This window comes from Bombina bombina, chromosome 4, assembly GCF_027579735.1.
Source record: "Bombina bombina isolate aBomBom1 chromosome 4, aBomBom1.pri, whole genome shotgun sequence".
NCBI classification, from domain to species: Eukaryota; Metazoa; Chordata; class Amphibia; order Anura; family Bombinatoridae; genus Bombina; species Bombina bombina.
In genome coordinates, this window is record NC_069502.1 from 896,625,802 (window position 1) to 896,649,855 (window position 24,054).

The following is a 24,054-nucleotide window of genomic DNA, read 5'->3' on the forward strand; positions in this document are numbered from 1 at the left end:
ATCTCGTTGGTGAGTATTTGTGCACAACATGGTTAATTAGTTTGACAATTGCCACTGTATTTTTAAAATGTTAGCGTAATGTTCAGCTATAGGATGCAATTTAACCATATATTTTCCCCCCACTAATGTCTACTTTTAGTTCAATGCAGATATGTAGCATGTCTTACCTTAAATGCTCAGATAGAGAATTTAATGTAACCATGTAGTTAGCATTTTACACAAGGCTTGATTTAGGAGAAATACGCATATGTAGCATGTCTTAGCTGAAATGGGAAGATATTAGCTAATGCAATTTAACCATGTCATTGTCTCTTTCCGCTAATGTCTTTTAGTTCAATGCAGATATGTAGCATGTCTTAACTTAAATGCTCAGATAGAGAATGCAATGTAACCATGTAGTTTGCATTTTACACAAGGCTTGATTTAGGAGAAATACGCATATGTAGCATGTCTTAGATGAAATGGGAAGATATTAGCTAATGCAATTTAACCATGTCATTGTCTCTTTCCGCTAATGTCTTTTAGTTCAATGCAGATATGTAGCATGTCTTACCTTAAATGCTCAGATAGAGAATGCAATGTAACCATGTAGTTTGCATTTTACACAAGGCTTGATTTAGGAGAAATACAAATATGTAGCATGTCTTAGATGAAATGGGAAGATATTAGCTAATGCAATTTAACCATGTCATTGTCTCTTTCCGCTAATGTCTTTTAGTTCAATGCAGATATGTAGCATGTCTAACCTTAAATGCTCAGATAGAGAATGCAATGTAACCATGTAGTTTGCATTTTACACAAGGCTTGATTTAGGAGAAATACGCATATGTAGCATGTCTTAGATGAAATGGGAAGATATTAGCTAATGCAATTTAGCCATGTCATTGTCTCTTTCCGCTAATGTCTTTTAGTTCAATGCAGATATGCAGCATGTCTTACCTTAAATGCTCAGATAGAGAATGCAATGTAACCATGTAGTTTGCATTTTACACAAGGCTTGATTTAGGAGAAATACGCATATTTAGCATGTCTTAGATGAAATGGGAAGATATTAGCTAATGCAATTTAACCATGTCATTGTCTCTTTCCGCTAATGTCTTTTAGTTCAATGCAGATATGTAGCATGTCTTACCTTAAATGCTCAGATAGAGAATGTAATGTAACCATGTAGTTAGCATTTTACACAAGGCTTGATTTAGGAGAAATACGCATATGTAGCATGTCTTAGATGAAATGGGAAGATATTAGCTAATGCAATTTAACCATGTCATTGTCTCTTTCCGCTAATGTCTTTTAGTTCAATGCAGATATGTAGCATGTCTTAACTTAAATGCTCAGATAGAGAATGCAATGTAACCATGTAGTTTGCATTTTACACAAGGTTTGAATATGGAGAAATACGCATATGTAGCATGTCTTAGATGAAATGGGAAGATAGAGAATAATATTGAACTATATTTTTTAAATTTAAAATAAACATTTGTTACTGGATTATTGTGTACAAAACTTTTTATTGTACTACAAATACTATTTTGAGGATTCTGTTAGAATTATGTTCTGTTCATAATTTATAGGTGATTCTGGGTACATGAGCCGGCCTTGGCTCATTACCCCCTTGCGTAGCCCGACTGATGTGTCTGAGGAGCGCTACAATAGGGCTCATAAGAGAACCAGGGCGGTGGTTGAATTGATGTTCGGGCTCCTGAAGATGAGGTTCAGGTGCCTGGACAGGTCGGGAGGAGCCCTCCAGTACAACCCAAAGAAGGTGGCTAAGATCGTTGCAGCCTGTAGCGTCCTGCATAATATTGCACAGCGGGCTGGGATGCTGCAGGCCGTCCGGCCGGACAGAAACCTCCTCAGAGATGAGGAGGATGATCCTGTTCTAGAGGGGCCATTCCGGGACGAGGGGCTCAATGTCAGAGCAGACATCATCAACCGCAACTTTAGACGGTAAAGAATAGAAGTTAGACTGGAGTATTATCAATAGATGTGAACTCTAGGGAAATGACAAGTAGAGAATTGTGCAAACATGTTAGGATTGTTCATCAAATGCTAAAAATGTGTTTCATTTATTAATATAGGTGATGCTCTGGCCATTGGGTCCTGTAGCGAGTCTTTGCCACCTGGTTTTTAAAGAGGACATCAGCTGGTAAGTATAAATGTATGGACTGTTGCTGGCATGAATTGTGCACAAATACATCATATGGCATACATTTTATAAACTATTATTTAGTTTACACATTACTTAAAATGTAAATACTCAGAAAGGGATCCTCTAGCATGACTATGGTTCAATGTCACACATTAGAGGTTTGTTCTGCTCAATATGACTCATCTTCACACTTGATAGAACATAACACAAGATGCTACACAGTAAGCTAGTGACAGAAATTTCTTATGAAATGGGGGGTGGGAGAGGGCTACAGAAATGATTCACACACTTGTAGTAATTTTGATTAAACTTTTTATGCCATTAGGGAGCTGACTTAATCTAAAGACTGAAAGGGAAGAATTAGAAGCCTGACAGTGAAGATTGCCCAGACTGACAGTGGAAAAAGCCAAGATTGAAATTGAAGTATACCAATGGGATCATGTCTGGCATTATCTTTCAAATCTGCTGACCTTGAAAACCATACAAAGACATGTTCACATGGTAAGTGCCAACTATTTGATAGAATAAGGCTGTTGAGGCATCCTATTGGAGACACTTAGATGATTTTCAAATTTTTAGATGGGATTTCACAGTCCTCTATTTTTGAAATGATGAATAAGACACCTATTGAAGATCAACTGTTTACCCCTGAATTGACTTTCAAAGACCATGCATTATCCAGGTTGGTGTACCAATGCATGCTAGTTAAGAATCACAGGAAGAATGTTGAATATTAGTAGCTAACATACATTAGTCAGATTTAGTTCTTAATTAGATATTTAGGGATCACAATCAGACACTTAGATGATTTTCTAATTTTTAGATGGGATTTCACAGTCCTCTATTTTTGAAATGATGAATAAGACACCTATTGAAGATCAACTGTTTACCCCTGAATTGACTTTCAAAGACCATGCATTATCCAGGTTGGTGTACCAATGCATGCTAGTTAAGAATCACAGGAAGAATGTTGAATATTAGTAGCTTACATACATTAGTCAAATTTAGTTCTTAATTAGATATTTAGGGATCACAATCAGACACTTAGATGATTTTCTAATTTTTAGATGGGATTTCACAGTCCTCTATTTTTGAAATGATGAATAAGACACCTATTGAAGATCAACTGTTTACCCCTGAATTGACTTTCAAAGACCATGCATTATCCAGGTTGGTGTACCAATGCATGCTAGTTAAGAATCACAGGAAGAATGTTGAATATTAGTAGCTTACATACATTAGTCAAATTTAGTTCTTAATTAGATATTTAGGGATCACAATCAGACACTTAGATGATTTTCTAATTTTTAGATGGGATTTCACAGTCCTCTATTTTTGAAATGATGAATAAGACACCTATTGAAGATCAACTGTTTACCCCTGAATTGACTTTCAAAGACCATGCATTATCCAGGTTGGTGTACCAATGCATGCTAGTTAAGAATCACAGGAAGAATGTTGAATATTAGTAGCTTACATACATTAGTCAAATTTAGTTCTTAATTAGATATTTAGGCATCACAATCAGACACTTAGATGATTTTCTAATTTTTAGATGGGATTTCACAGTCCTCTATTTTTGAAATGATGAATAAGACACCTATTGAAGATCAACTGTTTACCCCTGAATTGACTTTCAAAGACCATGCATTATCCAGGTTGGTGTACCAATGCATGCTAGTTAAGAATCACAGGAAGAATGTTGATTATTGGTAGCTTACATACATTAGTCATACATATTTCATCATTAGATATTTAGGGATCACAATCAGAAAAAGGAATACATATTATAGTTGATATAGAGGTATTTGAATGGACATGAAATATGACATTTATGTTCAACATATATATTATTGAAATGTGATATACATTATTATGTATAATTAGAAAATCAGATATTTTAATTTATTTTTTATTACACAATATAATGTTTTGTTTTTTTTTTAAATTTAATTAATAAATATCTTTAAAAAATGTTGAACAAAGTTAGAGCATAGACACAAGATGATTGTAAATGTATTTTATGAATCTTTAACTACGTGTGTATTAACTTTGTTAAAATTTTGTTTTTTAATTTCAGATTGGCATCTGATGACTTCCAGGAATATTTTTTTTGTTTTTGGTTCAGAAACTATTAATTTTTTAAATGGTAATAATAAACATTTTAGTATTAAATACACTCTTTGGAACAGATTATAATAAATATCCATATAATCTGTCAATAAAAAACAATTTGACTCCCATGACTGGTAGTTGTCTATTTGACAAGCACATGCATAAGATCAAATAATGCATTAATTGTAGAAAATCCACTGATTCCGAGAATATTACATTAAACTATCTTTTTTAACATTCATTGGGGAGTGAGATCCATCGATGCTTTTCTTTTGAAATTCTTAGATGTTAAAATAATTTCGGATATGTAGTAAATTTCTCATAAATTATTTGTTTTCACTTTTAAAAAGGGGAAGTGGTTCAATTACATTAAAGTGACAGTGTTGTTGAATGTAAAATTAATTTTATAAGATCTTGTATCTTCCTTAGGTATCTCAAAACATTATTTGCTAAATTATTTTAATTTTTACATTTATAAATGGTAGGTCATTTAACTTGATATTTTTCACAAGCTAGTTATTGGATGCCAGGTTAATCGATTTTATTTTCTAGTGGAGTCATTTAACTATAGTTATTAATATTATGTAGTTTTTAAAATCTTACCTCTTGGGTTAGACATCACATATTTATATATAATTTTCATTCCCCTTTAGTTTATTTTGACAATGTTAAATCAACATTACAAATGTTTTGGTCCTTAAAGGGACATTCACAAATTATATTGTGTATTGATTTTTAAATAATTCATAAAAGAATTTAAACATATTTAGAAAGTACTATAGAATTACATTCAGTCTTTAAATATACTTTGAAAAAAAAACATCAATGCACATATCTTAGTCAATTACATAAGGTATCTATGTGCAACCAACAATCAGCATCAAAATAGCCTATGTAGATATGTATTTAATCCAAAAATATATATAATTACAATCTAATGATTGAATACCAAAACATATTAAGTTGTTCAAATATTATAATCTTATCCAAAATGCATACATAACATATAGCTTAATGTCCCTCTAAGCTGAAGACTCCGAAATACCTCCTTTACAATATATATTTCAGTCAGTGTGTAAAACAATCCAGAAGTTAATCTAAATTTGATTTACTCATATGTTATACTAATTTATCAAAAGGAAGGTGCCTAGGTTTCTGATATTTCAAGCATTATTGTGAAATGTTTATTTAAAGGGACATGAACTAAAAATATACTTAAAGGGAGACAGTTAAAAAATTAATGATTTATACATTCTGAATGAGTATTCTATTTTAAGCAACTTTAAAAATTGTCTCATATTATGAATGCTCCTTGTGATGTTGCTATCATTACTTTAAAAATAAGGCATTAAATAGATAATTTATTTGCTTCAGTACTCTGGACTGAACTTGGTTTTTTGTGGTGGATTAATTTATCCAACAATCATCAAGGACAACCCAGGTTTTTTGCAACAATTGTCCTTAATCTCAAATATCATTATTGATTTGCAAATAAAGATAACAAGATAATTGTTAACATTTGAGAATCGGATTAAATTATAAAGTTGATTAACATTTCATGCTCAATCTGAATCACCAATGCTAAATTTGTTTGGACAGTGTCCCTTTAAGAGATTTAAATAGTGTATTTACTTCTCTTCCTATCTTGACATACTTTGCTTGAAAAGCATATCGAGATAGGCTCAGTAGATGAAGATTGGTGGATGCACAGAGATGCCTTATGTGATTGTCTCAACCATGTGCATTTAAATTTCTTCTGTTGAGGATATCTAAATACTAAGATAAATTGATTTACATTTTAAAGTCTAAACAATCTTCTATCTCTACAGATCATTTGATACAATTGTTTGTTTGTAATGTCTATTTAAAAATAAAGACGCCATTGCACAATAACATATATGAGCACTTCAGACAAATACAAGCTCGACGTTTATTTACTAATAACAAACAAACCTGTAGTTTAACATTTATAAACAGATTATCCAAGTTACTGACCTTATAACCTGAATTTGAACATTCAGAAATATTGCGTGGGAAACACATCTTGAAACACCAGATTAGCATCTTTAAACATTAGAGTCTAATGTCACGCAATAGCACACAATCAATGTGCATTATGAAATACATTTAATAGAGCAATATCAATACTTCACAATAAGTCAATAAATGGATTTTATGAACAATAAAGACATACAATATTAAATGTGTATTTGTATTAAAGAAACAGACCGTTATTAAACCGAGAAATGTCTACAACATTTAATAATGTGACAGTATTAGATTTTAAAGAGAATTTAATCATTAATATTTAACGGATAACGGATATTAAATCTGCGTCACACATATCCGCATGACAGGCCCATGAGTTACTAATAAGTCTACATGAAAAATGAAGTAACAGCACCACCATGAGGTATGTGTAAGGAAGTTAATAAGATATGAAACATTAAGGAACGGCCAATCAGAGTTCATCACACAAACACAACTTGAGTCAGGATGGTCTCACAGACATTCTAACAATATTTCAAACTTTTATCCAATCAGATGTACAGATAACTTGTCCCATGGTGCATCTCATGTTTACTTCACCATATAAAAGTCCATTACACGTTGCCATCTTTGTCAGTTCTCTAATGCCTGCAGGCAGTATATCTGATTTTTTATAAAAAAAAAATCTACAACCCAGCAGGCATGTCAGCTCCCAGGTTCACCAAGGAGGAGAGCGCTGCACTGGTCCACGCCATCAAGGACTTTTATCCCCAGCTGTTTGGGAACAAGAGGAGGTTGACAGATGTGCATGTTAAGAAGGCCCTCTGGGAGTCTATCACCAATGCGGTTAGATTGGTGTCTGATGTCCAGAGGACCCAGGATCAGATCATGAGGAGATTCGGAGATATGAGGTTGTGGTTAACAAAGAAAGTCAACCTCATAAGGGACTGGGTACAAGCCCGTAAAAGAGGTGGCAAAAGAGAGGCCCAGCGGAAACTGTACCTACTCCCTTATGAGGTGACATTATGCGAGCTCCTCAATCTCCGGGTCCCCAAAAGATTTAGATCCTCGCCATCCTTGGCCTCCTCTTCTTCCCTCCCAGCTGCGGGATCTGAAAGTCCTGACGCGGGGGCCAGGGCAGCTGCTTCTCCGTCCGGTGGCCTGGGAGGAGATGGAGAATCTGAACAAGGTAATTATCCAACTTCATATAATATCTTAATATTTGATTTTTTATCAAAAAATGTGTATATAGTCAGATACTAAACCTATACAGATCTCACAACATACACTACATATGATGTTTAGATATCTGATTTTAGATTAGTGACACATGAAATAGGAATGATGTGTCTTGCGCTCTACAGAATATGCGTCACAGAGCGAAAATGGAATTTCGCATACACGTTAACATGGGTTTGCTGTAAGTGGCATTGCTTTATACATGTTGGTCAAATGCGGATGCGTAATTCCGCTTTGAATCATTGCGCAATGATCGCGAAAATGGAATTTCGCATACACGTTAACATGGGTTTGCTGTAAGTGGCATTGCTTTATACATGTTGGTCAAATGACGGATGCGTAATTCCGCATGGAATCATTGAGCAATGATCGCGAAAATGGAATTTCGCATACACTTTAACATGGGTTTGCTGTAAGTGGCATTGCTTTACACATGTTGGTCAAATGACGGATGCGTAATTCCGCTTTGAATCATTGCGCAATGATCGCGAAAATGTAATTGCGCATACACGTTAACATGGGTTTGCTGTAAGTGGCATTGCTTTATACATGTTGGTCAAATGACGGATGCGTAATTCCGCATGGAATCATTGCGCAATGATCGCGAAAATGGAATTGCGCATACACGTTAACATGGGTTTGCTGTAAGTGGCATTGCTTTATACATGTTGGTCAAAATGAAATGTGAATTATTATATATGTGAAGAATACAGTATTCTTATTTTCAATATTATACATAATAAAAAAAGAAGAATCCAAATAAATTATAACATATGCCCATCAATTGATGAGAATGAAATAACACCAAAAAATAATTAAAGCTACAGTAAACAACACAACTGATTGAAAATAAGAGTACAGGATATATTTATCATGAATTGAATTGAGGAAACAATTAACTCATGGGACTACCAAAGGATTAATAGTTTTAAATTGATTTGCTAATAATGTAAAGATTTTAAACATGGCATGATTTGTATTAATGATATGCAATCCTCATTTAATATATTACAGATATGGATGTTGCTGCTGGATCCTTAAGGCAGGGCTTGTCACAGTATGGTATGTCTCATTTTAATTGACATTTGTCTTAGAAACATGGACAGAACATTACATACTAAATCCACATTGTTCAATATTTATATGTAATGTCCCTTTAATAGATGAAAATTAAATAATTTTTCGGATATCCTTAAATAACATATTAGATTTGAATTGAATGCTCAATCCCATTCATTACATCAACATATGGAGTAGAGAATTCATTAACACCAACATTGTCAAATCAATATAATTTTATATTAAAGGGATACTGAGCTAAAATTATTAATGTTGTCATTCAGATAGAGTATGCAATATTAATAAACATTTAAATATAATACTATAATCATATGTGAAATATTCTATTGCTAAATGTATTTTAAAATCAAGAATGTACGTTTATCAGCATCTCAATTTTGGTTGACCAACCTGGGTTTTTATTGATGATTGGTGGATGCCTTCAACAAACAATATTTATTGAATCCAATATTGCTTATCTGCCTTTAAGATTAAAATGTAGCAACATTCAAATTATAATAGGAGTCAATGTTAAATCATTTTGAAATAAATCATGTCAGTGTCCCTTTAATAAACAATAGATTCATTCATCTTTACATTCTTTGGATTAAACAATATTGATATATAATTCACATATTCACTGTTGGAGTTACTTTATAGATATCAGCATACTCTAACAGCACCATGATTACATATTTGTACTAATCAATTTGGTTTTGTATTGTGATAAATATGTGTTGTGTCCTAAACAAGATTACTGTACATTGCACAAATGGCTCGATGTGCCACATGTCTTTGTTTATATTTGTCAACAGCTGTTCTTCAAAATGTGGTTTGTGTGTATTCTTTTAAGAACATTGATCAATGGGTATATTTAGATATGCAATAGCATCATATGAGATGAGTTTGATGTCTAATATAGTCAGAAATTAAACATATGTTCAATACATCATTTTTAACAGAATCCCCTTGATTCAATCAAGCATTTTTTGGTTTAATGACTGCTCTATTCTTCACATTTTCAAGTTGATTAATCTTAAAATTCGATACAGATGTGATTTAGTGATATCCCAAATGTGTTTACTAATATATATCTATATCATTCATAGAGAGAGTTGGTGTGGGGAGCCCACAGGAATCCAGCAGTGACACAGAGCCGCCTTTGCGGTCTCCTGGTAAGTCCATTGACTCATTTATATGTCATTGAAGGTGTATTGGTAATCAATATTATGAGCATGATTCTGATGAAGCATAACATTTGAAACAAACATATAATTTTCTCTTCTGATTATATATTAATTTTCTTTGAATATTGAAAGATTATTAATTACAACTTTATTAGTCTACACATTTGTTATTCAGAAGATGTATAGCATATGTTTGTTTCCATGTTCATTTTTGACAACAGTCATCAAGTGATACACACATGAGAAATCTTAAATGTTCTATGTACTATGCTTTTATGATTTTTAAATTAATACAAACAATACATCGAAAATCTGAATCATTGAGAATAACAAATCTAATGTAATTTGTATGCTCCATCAAAATGATGTAAATCATAACTTTGGGTGTGTATATCTTTAATGCAACATTGATGTGTGTCTTTGAACAACAGTAACATATGTTATAATATCTGATCTTAACGTGTACACAACATGTTATGTTTTACAGAGATTGATTTAACATGTGTGACGGAGGAGGAAGAGGCTGCCTTGGAGTCTGATGGTATGTGAAATATATCTATCATGTTTCCAACATGTTGCTTTATTTGAAATCATTTTATTGAAGACATTCAAAGTCTACAGCTTTTGCACTTTAAAAAGGAATATTATTTGTCTGTTCAAATACACTACTGCCCCCTTTCTATATCAGGCAGCATGAAAATATTTTTTTTTTAAAAAATGTATAATTCATGCCATCATTATGTCACATGCATATTCCAGGCCAAAACACAATAATAATGTTATAATTGTACAGACAGTAATTGATATTCATCTGAGTGCCTATATGCATACCATGTCCTCATTTCATAATTGTTTACAAATTCAAACACACTTCGAAGTATATTGAAAACATAATCAATTTGAAATGCGTTGATTTGATTTCATGATGTATGAGATGTTAATATATATATATTTTTTTTCAGATGGATCCGCCACTTCTGGTCATCTGGTTTCCGCCCCTGCCCAGTCCCCTGACCAGTCACAGACCCCTGCCCATGCCCAGACCCCTGCCCATGCCCAGACCACTGCCCAGGCCCAGACCCCTGCCCATGCCCAGACCACTGCCCAGGCCCAGACCCCTTCCCAGGCCCAGACTCCTGCCCATGCCCAGACCCCTGACGGCCCTTCCCATTTGTTATTTCCTGTCCCTCCCAAAAAACGCCCCTACACCCCCCTTCGCCGCTCTCCCAGTATTATGGCCCGTACAGCTGCCCAGACCCCAACTCACCACTCCCCAGCTGTACGGCCTACCCCGGAGCAGCAGCTCATCCCTCCCCAAGCCAATCCCATCCCTCCCCAACCCAATCCCATCCCTCCCCCCTGTCTTAACCTTCATTGTCCTGGGTGTCGGATTGTCCTTCCCAGGCACAGCTGTAAGTATCATTCAAAATCAACATTATAAGATACTTAAAGGTACACTGAAGGTAAATATTTTCTATTGTGATTCAAATAGAGCATGCAATGTTAATCAAATTTATAATTTACTACTCTTATGAATTATTCTTCATTCTCTTGCTATCTTTATTGAAACAAAGAAATGCCTAGAATTAATTTTAAATAGAAAATAATTGTGGACATCATTTCTTTATTGTTGGATGAATGCATCCATCAACCAGCAGGGACAAACAAAGTTGATAAACAAATATGGCCTGCCCTAAAAACCGACATTCTTGCATTCAAAATCTAGCTAGAGAATTCTAACATTTAAAGAATATGTGTAATTTTTTCATATTTGTAATGTCATGCTCTATCTGAATCAGTCAATTAAATATTTAGGTTCAGTGTCCCTTTAATTTGATATCACTACATATACCAATCACCACTACTTGGATCCAACAATTTATGTACAAATGTTGATACATTATCTCTTGTCTAACCCAGTGGGAATGTAATTTCTTCAGGTTGATACAGCTTGTCCTCAACGCCAAAATGTTTAAGGATAGGTGTGCCTACCACAGTATAATTAAAATATTTAAATTGCTAATGTAAGTACAATGTAAATCCTTTAACAAGATTTGATACACTCAAGCTGTATAAGTGGATCATCTAAAACCAATTAAAGGGGACAACATGTTTGAGTAAACTGTCCCTTTAATGATTTTGGTCTGTCTGAATAACATATTTCATGTGTAAAGAATCAATTTAAACGAATTGATGTAAAGAATGATTTGTCTTTATGATGACAATGTATCTTTGCTTATTTTTTCATCTGTTGTGTAATTATCCTTAATATTTAATTTATTCTTTATTTTAGGCTGTGACTCAGCATGGCTCATGCTAGAAGGTATAGCACGAGTAGAGCAGGCCGTGTTGAGGAACGCAGCTGTCCTGAGAGGGATGAACGACACCATGCAGGCCCAGCTCTGGGTTCAGGACTTGACTCTGCGTGAAATCATGCGATTAACTTCAAGGCCTGAATCTGGAGCTGGACATGCACAGGACGATGAAGAGGATGACCAGTAAGTCGAGGATCTGGAGATGCTCCAAGGTCGCAGATAAGAATCCTCTGTCCACATGTTGATGTTTTTTTATTGTTGCCATTTGGCCTTTTTCAAAGTTTATTGTTGTGCCTGTTGCACTCTTTTACCTTGTCATATGTCTCCAATGGGGCTATGGTGGCCCTTGGCAACTCTCTTCATGGACTGTGATGCACTCTGTTACCTTGTCATATGTCTCCAATGGGGCTATGGTGGCCCTTGGCAACTCTCTTCATGGACTGTGATGCACTCTGTTACCTTGTCATATGTCTCCAATGGGGCTATGGTGGCCCTTGGCAACTCTCTTCATGGACTGTGATGCACTCTTTTACCTTGTCATATGTCTCCAATGGGGCTATGCTGGCCCTTGGTAACTCTCTTCATGGACTGTGATGCACTCTGTTACCTTGTCATATGTCTCCAATGGGGCTATGGTGGCCCTTGGCAACTCTCTTCATGGACTGTGATGCACTCTTTTACCTTGTCATATGTCTCCAATGGGGCTATGGTGGCCCTTGGCAACTCTCTTCATGGACTGTGATGCACTCTGTTACATTGTCATATGTCTCCAATGGGGCTATGGTGGCCCTTGGCAACTCTCTTCATGGACTGTGATGCACTCTGTTACCTTGTCATATGTCTCCAATGGGGCTATGGTGGCCCTTGGCAACTCTCTTCATGGACTGTGATGCACTCTGTTACCTTGTCATATGTCTCCAATGGGGCTATGGTGGCCCTTGGCAACTCTCTTCATGGACTGTGATGCACTCTGTTACCTTGTCATATGTCTCCAATGGGGCTATGGTGGCCCTTGGCAAATCTCTTCATGGACTGTGATGCACTCTGTTACCTTGTCATATGTCTCCAATGGGGCTATGGTGGCCCTTGGCAACTCTCTTCATGGACTGTGATGCACTCTGTTACCTTGTCATATGTCTCCAATGGGGCTATGGTGGCCCTTGGCAACTCTCTTCATGGACTGTGATGCACTCTGTTACCTTGTCATATGTCTCCAATGGGGCTATGCTGGCCCTTGGTAACTCTCTTCATGGACTGTGATGCACTCTTTTACCTTGTCATATGTCTCCAATGGGGCTATGCTGGCCCTTGGTAACTCTCTTCATGGACTGTGATGCACTCTGTTACCTTTTCATTAGTCTCCAATGGGGCTATGGTGGCCCTTGGCAACTCTCTTCATGGACTGTGATGCACTCTGTTACCTTGTCATATGTCTCCAATGGGGCTATGGTGGCCCTTGGCAACTCTCTTCATGGACTGTGATGCACTCTGTTACCTTGTCATATGTCTCCAATGGGGCTATGGTGGCCCTTGGCAACTCTCTTCATGGACTGTGATGCACTCTGTTACCTTGTCATATGTCTCCAATGGGGCTATGGTGGCCCTTGGCAACTCTCTTCATGGACTGTGATGCACTCTGTTACCTTGTCATATGTCTCCAATGGGGCTATGCTGGCCCTTGGTAACTCTCTTCATGGACTGTGATGCACTCTGTTACCTTGTCATATGTCTCCAATGGGGCTATGGTGGCCCTTGGCAACTCTCTTCATGGACTGTGATGCACTCTGTTACCTTGTCATATTTAAGATTAGTTCTAAACGTTGTTGATGTTTTCTTACATACTAATAAAAGACATGTCATTGCACGATTCTTTGTCCTCATTCTTCATGTTATTTTTTGAAAGCTCTAGTTTATCTTGTTGATCCTTAAAGGGACCTACCACAAATATTTTTTTTACAAAAATCATATATGTAAGACAATTGTAAATGACTTTAAGATTAACATCTCCAATGTAATCTTATTATTTGTCTTTATATATTTTTCTCTTAGCTTTATCATTGCATGATTATGATTAGAATAGTAATTGTTTTATATATGTATATATAGATTGTTATTTGTGTATATATGTATATTTCAATTTTCACATCCATGTGTGTATTTAGAAACTCTGCATGAATTGATGCACCTTTAACAAATGATCTGAGGATTGATACAATGATATAATCCATGTAAAGTGTTCATTTTATTGAAATAGTATTGTCTATGTGTATCCTCTTTTTAAAAACAAAATAATGTCCCTTTAAGTGATGGTGAGCACAATTGTTAATGAATGTATTTCCATTTCTAAAGCGTTTTTGTCCTTTTTACATGAACAAGGACATATAATCTTATTAATAAACAATCTTATTGTAATGTTGACAGCACATGTATTTCATTTTCAATTCTATCTTATTGTAAAAGTGTAACCAAATAAATCTCTGTGTGTAATGCAAATAGTTTAGATGATGAATTTTTTTTAACAAATATGTTAACAAAATACTTCTCCTCCCATATATGGCTATAGGTAGGCTGACCATATTTAAACTTGAATAAATGACACGTTTAATCAATCCATGTATAATTATTGTTATTCCAAAACAATCAAAACATATATTAAAACATCAATGGCATATGTATTTCTCATGTGTATCTTTTAAATGTTAAAGATATACACCATAGCTATAGTTCAAGGGACAGTCAAGTCCGAAAAGATGATTCATGATTTCGTGACATTCCTAGATAGCAATCTAGACACATACTAGTTCCTAAAATATAAATACGTTTCTTAGTGATATGCCAAGCTGTCAACTGAGTCCTTGTATTGGCTGCGGTTTTTCAGCGATCTCGGATGCGCCATGTTGCTTAAGACGTCACCTGCCAGGCTGTCCAATGATTCCTTGTATTGACTGACGTTCTTACGTGATCAAGAATGTGCCTTTTATTGGATGGCGTTTTGACGCGATCAAGGATGCGCCTTTTTTTTTGGGCGTTCTTACGTGATCAAGAATGTGCCTTTTATTGGATGGCGTTCTTACGTGATCAAGGAAGCACCATGTTAAGACGTCACATGCAAAGGTAAAAAAACGTCTGATTGGATTACGTAGTCCCGCAATATTTGTTTGTGCACGTTAAACACGTTTGTGACTGCAGCCAATTTTAAAAACCTTGCGAATATGTATTATTTGCATCATGTTACATTGTTGACCCGTAGCTGATAAAGACCACCACATTCTCTTTTGCTGGATGTCTGGTTGAATAAACGAACGAAAGCAAAATGTTTTCATGCATATGATATTTCGAGGCAAGTGCAAATCTCTATAGTCCATGTTGTTTAATATGTTTGTCAACAATATGTTCCTTTTTCAGAAAAATGACTGTTGTGTTTAATGTTAAAGATATCTAATTAATAAATATGCGCTATTGTGTTAGAATAAAGTAATCAATATGCATTTAGCTTTATCATATGCTAAATATATGATGCCGACTTCTTCTAAATGTAATTTCGTTGTATATTTTATTAAAGGTTCATTAGACACTCACATTATAAATGAAATCTTTTAATTTGGTCTCTAGTTAGATAGTCCATTGTTTAACAAATACATGTTTCATTTTGCTTCTGTTCAAATAAAATGTAATTAATTATCAGACTCCTCGCCAAGCCTCTAAGTTTCATGTGAGTACCATCTCCAGCTTTCTCCTGTTTTGTGTATGATGGTGTATTGTCTTGTTTTACGGTTGTAATGGGGGTTCATCTATATTTTCAATAGAGCTAACCCGATTTTCTTTGAAAGTGTTTGAAGCTTTGTAATATTGATATCAGTATATGTTAATCTTGTTGTTTGTAGTAGTGTCTATTACATACCGTTCTGTTAAAAATATAGTATACTGTCCCTTTAATGCAAATGTTGATTTTTGTATCATGTATGAGTTCCACATTGTTTAATCTTCAAATATATTATTGTTAGCATATTTTCACCCCCCACTCCTAAAAGGACTTTAAACCATATTCATTGTTAAAACAAATGTCTTTCTAAAAAAAATTAACACAATAATGTCTCTTTAAGAAAATAGACTTTATTTAACACGTCAATATAAATCTGATTTCAATATTTATTGTTTGAACAAGTACATGTAGATATACCAACAAGCTTCAAATAGATGTTAGCATATCTAATTTTGTTAAAGGGACAGTTTAGAAAACAAATAATGTTTTGCATTATTCTAAAAGTCAATTTTGTAATATCAATGATATCAAATGTTTCTCACCAATTAATCATTTGTCTGTGTTCATTTAAATTTGCTAGCTAAACCTATGAAGTTTGTGTGCTCATTTCTTCGAGCTTGAAGAGTGCATGTAATCATTATGCAATTTGACCACTAGAGGGCATTTGGATAGCATTTGTATATGTAAAACCTTGTGCTCATACAGCATATTATTTACCATGTATTGATCATTGATATCTAAAATGTTGTTATGTCAGAACAACAAATAAGTGGTCATTTTTCATAGTCATAGATACAAGGTTAAGCACATAAGTCACACGTATTTCTCCATGTTTTGTTGTTTCCAACTTGATAATGCGTAATACAGTGTTTTCTTTGTAATCAATAATTTTCTGACTGTTCCTTTAAGCTGTGTTATTGGCATTCAAACAGTAATATGCCATCAAGGATAATTGTAATGGTAATTTTGTTTGCGACATCACATCACAGAAACCAATCAATATCATGAACAAGGATAGGTATGTGATGATGTGGTTTTCACACACTTATAACCCACACTCTGCAAACAATCTGCCTCCATGGACCCGGTCCCATAGAAGTAGATTATATACAGAGTGTGGTCCACAAGTGTATGAAAACCACATTGTAAGGTTGTAAATGTAGCTGGACAAGAAACCAGAATGTTATTCTGTAACAACTGGTAAAAACTGTGCCAGCAAGTTAATAAGACATAATGGATAGCAGACAAGATATAGTTAATATCACAATCTGTGCCTTTAGAAATCTCATGCAACTAGTAACAGGAGTTGATAGGTTAACAGTCACAGGTAATGAATTTCACTTGGTCAATAAGGAGAGTTCATAAGTGATTACTGAGTCAGTGGATTAATAAGCAGCTTAAGCAAACAGAGGTTATAACAGCTTGTTATGCCTGTAAAAGGTGGAGGATATGGCATAAATAGTTAATGAATGTTTGTACCTTAGTTGCAGATGAAGAAAGGACTGGATCCAGTTTTCAGAGCAGTGAACAATGTTTTAGATAACAATCTACTTACAACTTGGTAGGAGAGATTGCTGGGAGGAACAGATGAGAGCTTTGCAGACAGTGTGCAGCAGGTGAGCAAAAATGAGGAAGTGATCCTTGCGGCCGGGACTTGATGCAGTGTAGGAATCGAAAAGGAAAAAGATCCAGTATGCTGAGCTGCTTGAAGCAGGGAAGCAGGTTCCAAAGTAAGAATCCTTCACAGTTGAAAAAGTAGCAAGGTAACACAGCAGTAAATAACTATAGAGATTGCTTAAATAAAATAAGCACTTGCATTAGAGGTCAGACTTGAAAGTGGCTGCTGTGGACAAGTTGAACACAACAGGCTAAGCACAAAATAATCAAGCAATGATGTGAAGAAAGGGGAGTGGTTTTATAGGCAGGAGGAATTGAGTGGAATGTCTTAAAGGGACATTACATATCCCCCACTCAGGACATCCTCTCCGAGGATGCAGTAGAAGGTTTATCAGGATAACGGAGATGGAAAGCCCTAAACAGCTGAGGAGCATTAACACGGGAGCGAGGTACCCAAGAATCTTCCTCAGGACCGTAACCCTTCCAACGGAGGAGGTACTCCAAACGTCCACGAGAGATTCTGGAGTCCAAGATGGTTTCAAGCTCAAACTCTTCCTGACCATCCAACTGAATGGGCAGTGGAGGTGCCTGGGGACGCGAACGTGATGCGCTCAAGATATAGGGCTTCAGAAGCGAAACATGAACTGTGGGGTGAATTCTGAAATGTCTCGGTAAGTCCAAGGTAACAGACGTCGGACTTAGAATTCGAACAATGGAGGCAGACCGAGGAGTTTCCGGTGGGAGGAGCTGTTCCAGTAGAGCACGCTGAGGCTGGCGTGTTGGATCGAGTGTGGACAGCTGTATACATCATCCTCCTATGGCCATCTTTCCCGCTGTTGGTGTATGAAGCACCCTAGGGAACTGGGCAAATCCACTCCGGCCCTGGCAGGGAACCCCAAAGTGACTATACAATCGGCTTTTAGTCTGAGCCGCAACTTCACTGTGCAGTGAAAAGACCAGATAAACAAGTATCTGCAACGTAAAGCTGATAGTTACCCATCTCGTAAGAGGTAAAGACCCAGCTGGCAGTGGGGTGCCCGTTGGAGGCTGGGAGACACGGAATACCGGAGGCGCATAAGCTGTCAGGAGCAGACCGGTGGCAAAGTAAAGACGAAGAAAAGTGTGCCCGTTGTGGGGTGGTCTCACCTCCTAGGGCATTGTTATTGTGACGGACTACACTGGCCACCTTTGAAACGTTATACCCAGTACCTACTAAACCGGGGGTGCAGCAGAAAAAGCAGCCAATCCAATAACAGCATCCTGGTCGAGCCCTTGCGGCTACCCAATAGAAGATTGGAGGTGTGTGAGGGCGTGGACACCTTGCTCGTTACGCAGACGGAGCCTCTACAGACCTCTAGAGTAGCACAGGATGCAGCGTTCCTGAAGGGAGAAACGGCTGCATAGCGTCTAGTCAAAGCAGGCTTATAAGAGTCGAATCAAGCAGCCAGCATCTGTAAGTTACTAACTCCTTTATATTGTATTGGTCGGGTGGCCGGTGATACAGCTACAATTTTGGGCAAAGGAAAGGCCGCCGCGCCACTATATGGACATAAGCTTTGGTACTGATATGCTTATTTGAAATATGGAATAGGAGTGGCAAGAAAGCAAAGATATACCTAGAATTTAACTTTCTATATCACCGGGGTAACTGATAACTGTCCCTGAATCCACTGGCTGTGAGCCAGAAATATAGTGCCATGAAAAAAAGGGAATAAGCTACCACGGAAGAGCGAGTTTTCTCTCAGAACTTTTATATTTAGAAGTGAGGGTTAAAACCCTAATTGGACATCCCCTTATATTATACAAGGCAGAATTAATTTTATATGGTAAATTGCTGGGCCAAGAAGAAACTCAGGGGGATATATGGAGATTCCAAATTTTGTGTCTTTTTTGCTAACTAACTTTTATTTTGCCTTTTTGTTCTAAATGTGGGTATATGTGTTCTGGGCTATATATATTTGAATGTCCTGTTTTTTCTAACAGGTGGCTGGTAGTGGAGCTAAGAAATTAGCACTGGTTAAGCAAGTTGAACATAAAATATTTCTTAAACAGGGACCAAGCTGACTTTATAAGGAAAGTGTATAATCCTCTGTGTGTGATATACTATTGTGAAGAAGTTGTGTCTAATGGCAGTAGTAATAGGTAATATATACTGGTTATAGAGTCAGTACAGGCTTTTACTCACTAGTAACACGTTTAAAATACACAACTTAAGTTTGCTTTGCACTAAGGTTTTGTGATAAAAACTTATAAAAACTCACAAAAAAAGAAAAAAAAAGAGAAAAAAAGAAAAAAAGGGGAAAAGGGAGGAGGAAAAGGGAGAACACTTAGGTTCTAATTGTTGTTCACGACGTACTGTTTTTTTTGCTGTTGCAGGTCTATACCTGACAATGTACACTTGATTTATTCTCTTTGCACTTTCCTTAATGGAAAAATCCATCACTCAGGTGAAATCTAATTCACCCAAAATGCCTGTAAAAGTAAAAGATAAAAAAAGTAAAACGATGGATACCAGTACAGATAGTGTAATAGAATCTAATAAAATGCCGTTCGACCCACAAGTATTGATTACGCAGTTGACAGAGATATTTTCTCCACAATTTGAAGTGATAAAGAAAGAGCTAGGGACTATATCTACTGAATTAGCTACGCTTTCCTCTGAAGTAAGGCAGTTTTCGGCCAGATTAACAGAGGCAGAAACTAGAATCTCTGATGTAGAGGATATAACCCATATGCATGAAGATTTAATCCAGAAACAAGAAACTAAAATTAAAAGTATGCAGATACGCCTGGAGGATCTTGAGGATCGCTCCAGGCGTAATAATATTAGGATAGTGGGCTTGCCAGAAATTCCAGAGTATGATGATCTAATGAAATTTACTTCAATTACATTACCACAAGCATTAGGGATGTCCCCCCAGTTGTTACCATTGGCAGTAGAGAGAGCCCATAGGATAGGTCCAAAGAATTCTTCCCGAGATGGAGCCCTGAAGAACAGAATCTGTGTTTTCAAACTACTAAAATTTCAAGATAAGATTGAAATATTGAAATTATTTAAAAAAAATGACCCTCCTATCTTTGGAAAGGGTAGGATTCTGTTATTCCAGGATTTCTCTTTTGAGACTTCCTCAAAGAGAAAACTAATGGCCCCGTACTGTACGCAATTGATAAATAAGGGGATAAAAGCTCGCCTGGTCTATCCGGCACGTATAATTGTAGATGATAAAGATGCCAGATATGTCTTTGATAAGCCAGAAGAAGTTAAAAAATATATAGAGACTGGTAATCCATAGAATACATATAAGAAAAGGGAGGGATCTATGGTTAGGAGTCTGGTCTAAACAATTATTATCCTATGATAAATAGAAATAGTGAAGTTGTTATGTTTCGTATTTTATGTGTTTTTAATTGTATATTTTGTATTTTTCTTTATATATATATATATATTTTTTTTTTTTCTCTTTCTCTCTCTCTCCCCTTCCCTTCCCCCGCTCTCCCCTCTCCCCCTCTTGTCCTAGCCGCCCCCTGGTGGGTGCCCCTTACCTTTCTTCCCCTGAGGTGTACTATATTATTTTTATTAGATGAGTGAAGGACTTAAAATTCTATCTTGGAATGTGGGGGGGATAACTTCCCCCATTAAGCGCAAATTAGTCATTAAAACATTAGCTAGTTATAAACCGGATGTGGTTCTCCTGCAGGAGACTCATCTTAATGAGCAAGAAGCAGCAAAATTAAAAATAAAATGGGTGGGAGAAGTTATCTCCACATCCGGTTTGTATAGAAAATGTGGGGTCGCTGTCCTCCTTCATAAAGAATTAGATTATAAAGTAATCAAGGTAGAAATAGATCCGGCAGCCAGATTTATTCTTCTACAGATACAACTGAAAAATATGAAATTGGCTATATGTAATATATATGCTCCAAATGAGTTTTCAATTGTCTTTTGGGAAGGAATGAAACAGAAGTTATTCCCTTTGGCTTCTGAGAATCTGATATTAGGAGGGGATTTTAACGCAACTTTGTGTCCAGAGCTAGATAGATTTAAAAAAAAAAAAAAAATGCGACATAATAGAAATGCTAAATTTTTAAGGCAAATCTGTTCAAAGTTGAAATTAGTGGATGTATGGCGATTTAAAAATCCTGATACAGTTGCATTTTCATGTGAATCAAAAACACATTGTACTTTCTCTAGAATAGATTTTTTTTTAATCTCGGAAACGTTAGTCTTGCAAGATCTAGAGAGTGCAATGGGAGATATCTGTGTCTCAGATCATGCTATTATCTCGTTAATATTTCCCTCAGGGAATAAAGAAAAGTCTAAAATGCCGCGATTTGTTTTTCCTCGCCATCTATATACTAACTCGAAATTTGTTAATTTTTTAAAAAATGTGTGGCAACGGTATTATAATGAGAATGTAAATTATCTTTGTAAACCGGAAATCTTTTGGGAAGCCTTTAAAGCGGTTTTGCGGGGAGAGATTCAGTCATACATAAGTATAAGAAAGAAAAAGAATAGAGCGCGAGAAATTCAAATCATGAATCAAGTCAAGAATTCCTATAGGAAATACTATATAAATCCGACAGTGGCTAATTGGGGAAAATATAGAGACAATAGAAAGGAAAGAGATCTTTTTCTAAAACAAAAATTAGTTGAAGAAGAAACAAAGATTAACCTTTACTTTAGAGGCGTGCATGGTTGCTCCGCAAAATATCTGGCTAGACTGACTAAGGCAAGGAAAAAAAAAAACCTTATTCTAGCTGTCCAGACAGATAAAGGTAGAATTACTGAGACTAAGGGAATAGTGGAAACTTTCCATACCTATTATCAGCAGCTCTATACCAGAATAGAAATAGATAATGAGAAGCAAGATTTGTTTTGGAATCTGATAAAGGTACCTAAAATATCCTGTGATGATCTAATTACAATTAACGCCCCAATTTCTATGGAAGAAATTAGTAAAGCAATTGATAATTTAAAGCTGAACAAAGCAGCAGGTCCGGATGGATTCCCTGCTGAGTTTTATAGATGCTTAAATAGTAATATACTTTTGATATTAGAAAAACTTTTTAATTCCTATTTCTGTACACAGAGCCCTATCTCGAGCTATTTCTCCGCAGCAAACATTTCTCTTATCTTAAAGAAGGATAAGAATGCGGAAGATCCAGCCTCATATAGGCCAATTTCAGTCTTAAATATAGACTATAAAATATTAATGTCTATTATTGCATCTAGATTATCTACCTGTCTCCATAAAATTATACACCCAGATCAAACTGGATTTATGGCGGATAGGAATCCATCCAAAAATATCCGTAAATTAGTCAATATTTTATGGAATATAGATAAGGATAAACAGGAACCCCTTTGGCAGGATGTGGCCATCCTCTCTTTGGATGCCGTCAAAGCGTTTGACTCGATTGTGTGGGAATATCTATTTAGAGCATTAGACCAATTTGGATTCAAAGGGGAAGTTGTACAATTTATTAGTAGATTATATCATAACCCTATATCTTTTGTCCTGGTTAATGGGATGATATCCCCTAAAATAACATTGCAAAGAGGGACTAGACAGGGGTGTCCCCTATCCCCGTTACTGTTTAATATCGCGTTAGAACCCCTTGCAATTCGTTTTAGAGAAGTTCTATCCGGAGTCCCAGTTGGCACACAGGCCCTTAAAACACTACTATATGCAGATGACGTGTTAGTATTTCTGGCTAATATACAGGACTCTATACCAATGGTTCTTCAAATTCTGAAAATCTTTAGTTCATTCTCAGGGTATAGGATAAATTTAGAAAAGAGCGAATTAATGTATTTAAATAATACTCAGACAGTAGTACCTAATATTCCATTTAAGCAAGTCGACGCGATTAAATACTTAGGGTTAGTTTTGCATAAGGACCCCAGTTTTTGGTATAAAGCTAACTATGAGCCATTATTCCGAAAAATCAGTTTAGACCTACATCTCTGGGCAGTATTCCCTTTGTCTCTGACAGCAAGGGTCAATTTAATCAAATCTATTATTTTTCCTCGCCTGCTGTACCCACTCCAGAATCTCCCTTTATTTATTCTAAATAAGGACCTGAGATTAATTAATGCTTTATTTTCAAAATTTATCTGGAATAATAAAAAATCTAGAATTGCTCTAGGAAAATTAATGCAAAAGGTGGATGTAGCAGGACTAGCATTGCCCAACCTCAAACTTTATAATTTAGCCGCTTTGGTTATAATAGCGATAGATTGGCTCGCAGGATCTAGTCTAGTATTTTTTGAAGAGGTTGAAACCTTTCTAACTGCTCCATTCTCCTTAAAGGCTATTTTACACTCTTCAATACAGAAGTTGCCGCAGAATATTAGCTGCCTCATTTCTATTAAAAATATTGTACTTGCTTGGCATAAATTCTGTATAGCGTTAGACCTAGATTTTTCCTTCTCTGAATTTCTACCTATCCTAGGTAATCCAAGCTTCCTTCCAGGGTTACACCAAAAAATATTCAAAGATTGGGCTGGAAAAGGCCTGCAATTTGTAAACCAAATACTGGATGAAAATTATCAAATATTATCAGTAGAAGATATTTTTAGTAAATATGGGATTCCTAGGTCTGGCTTATTTGCTT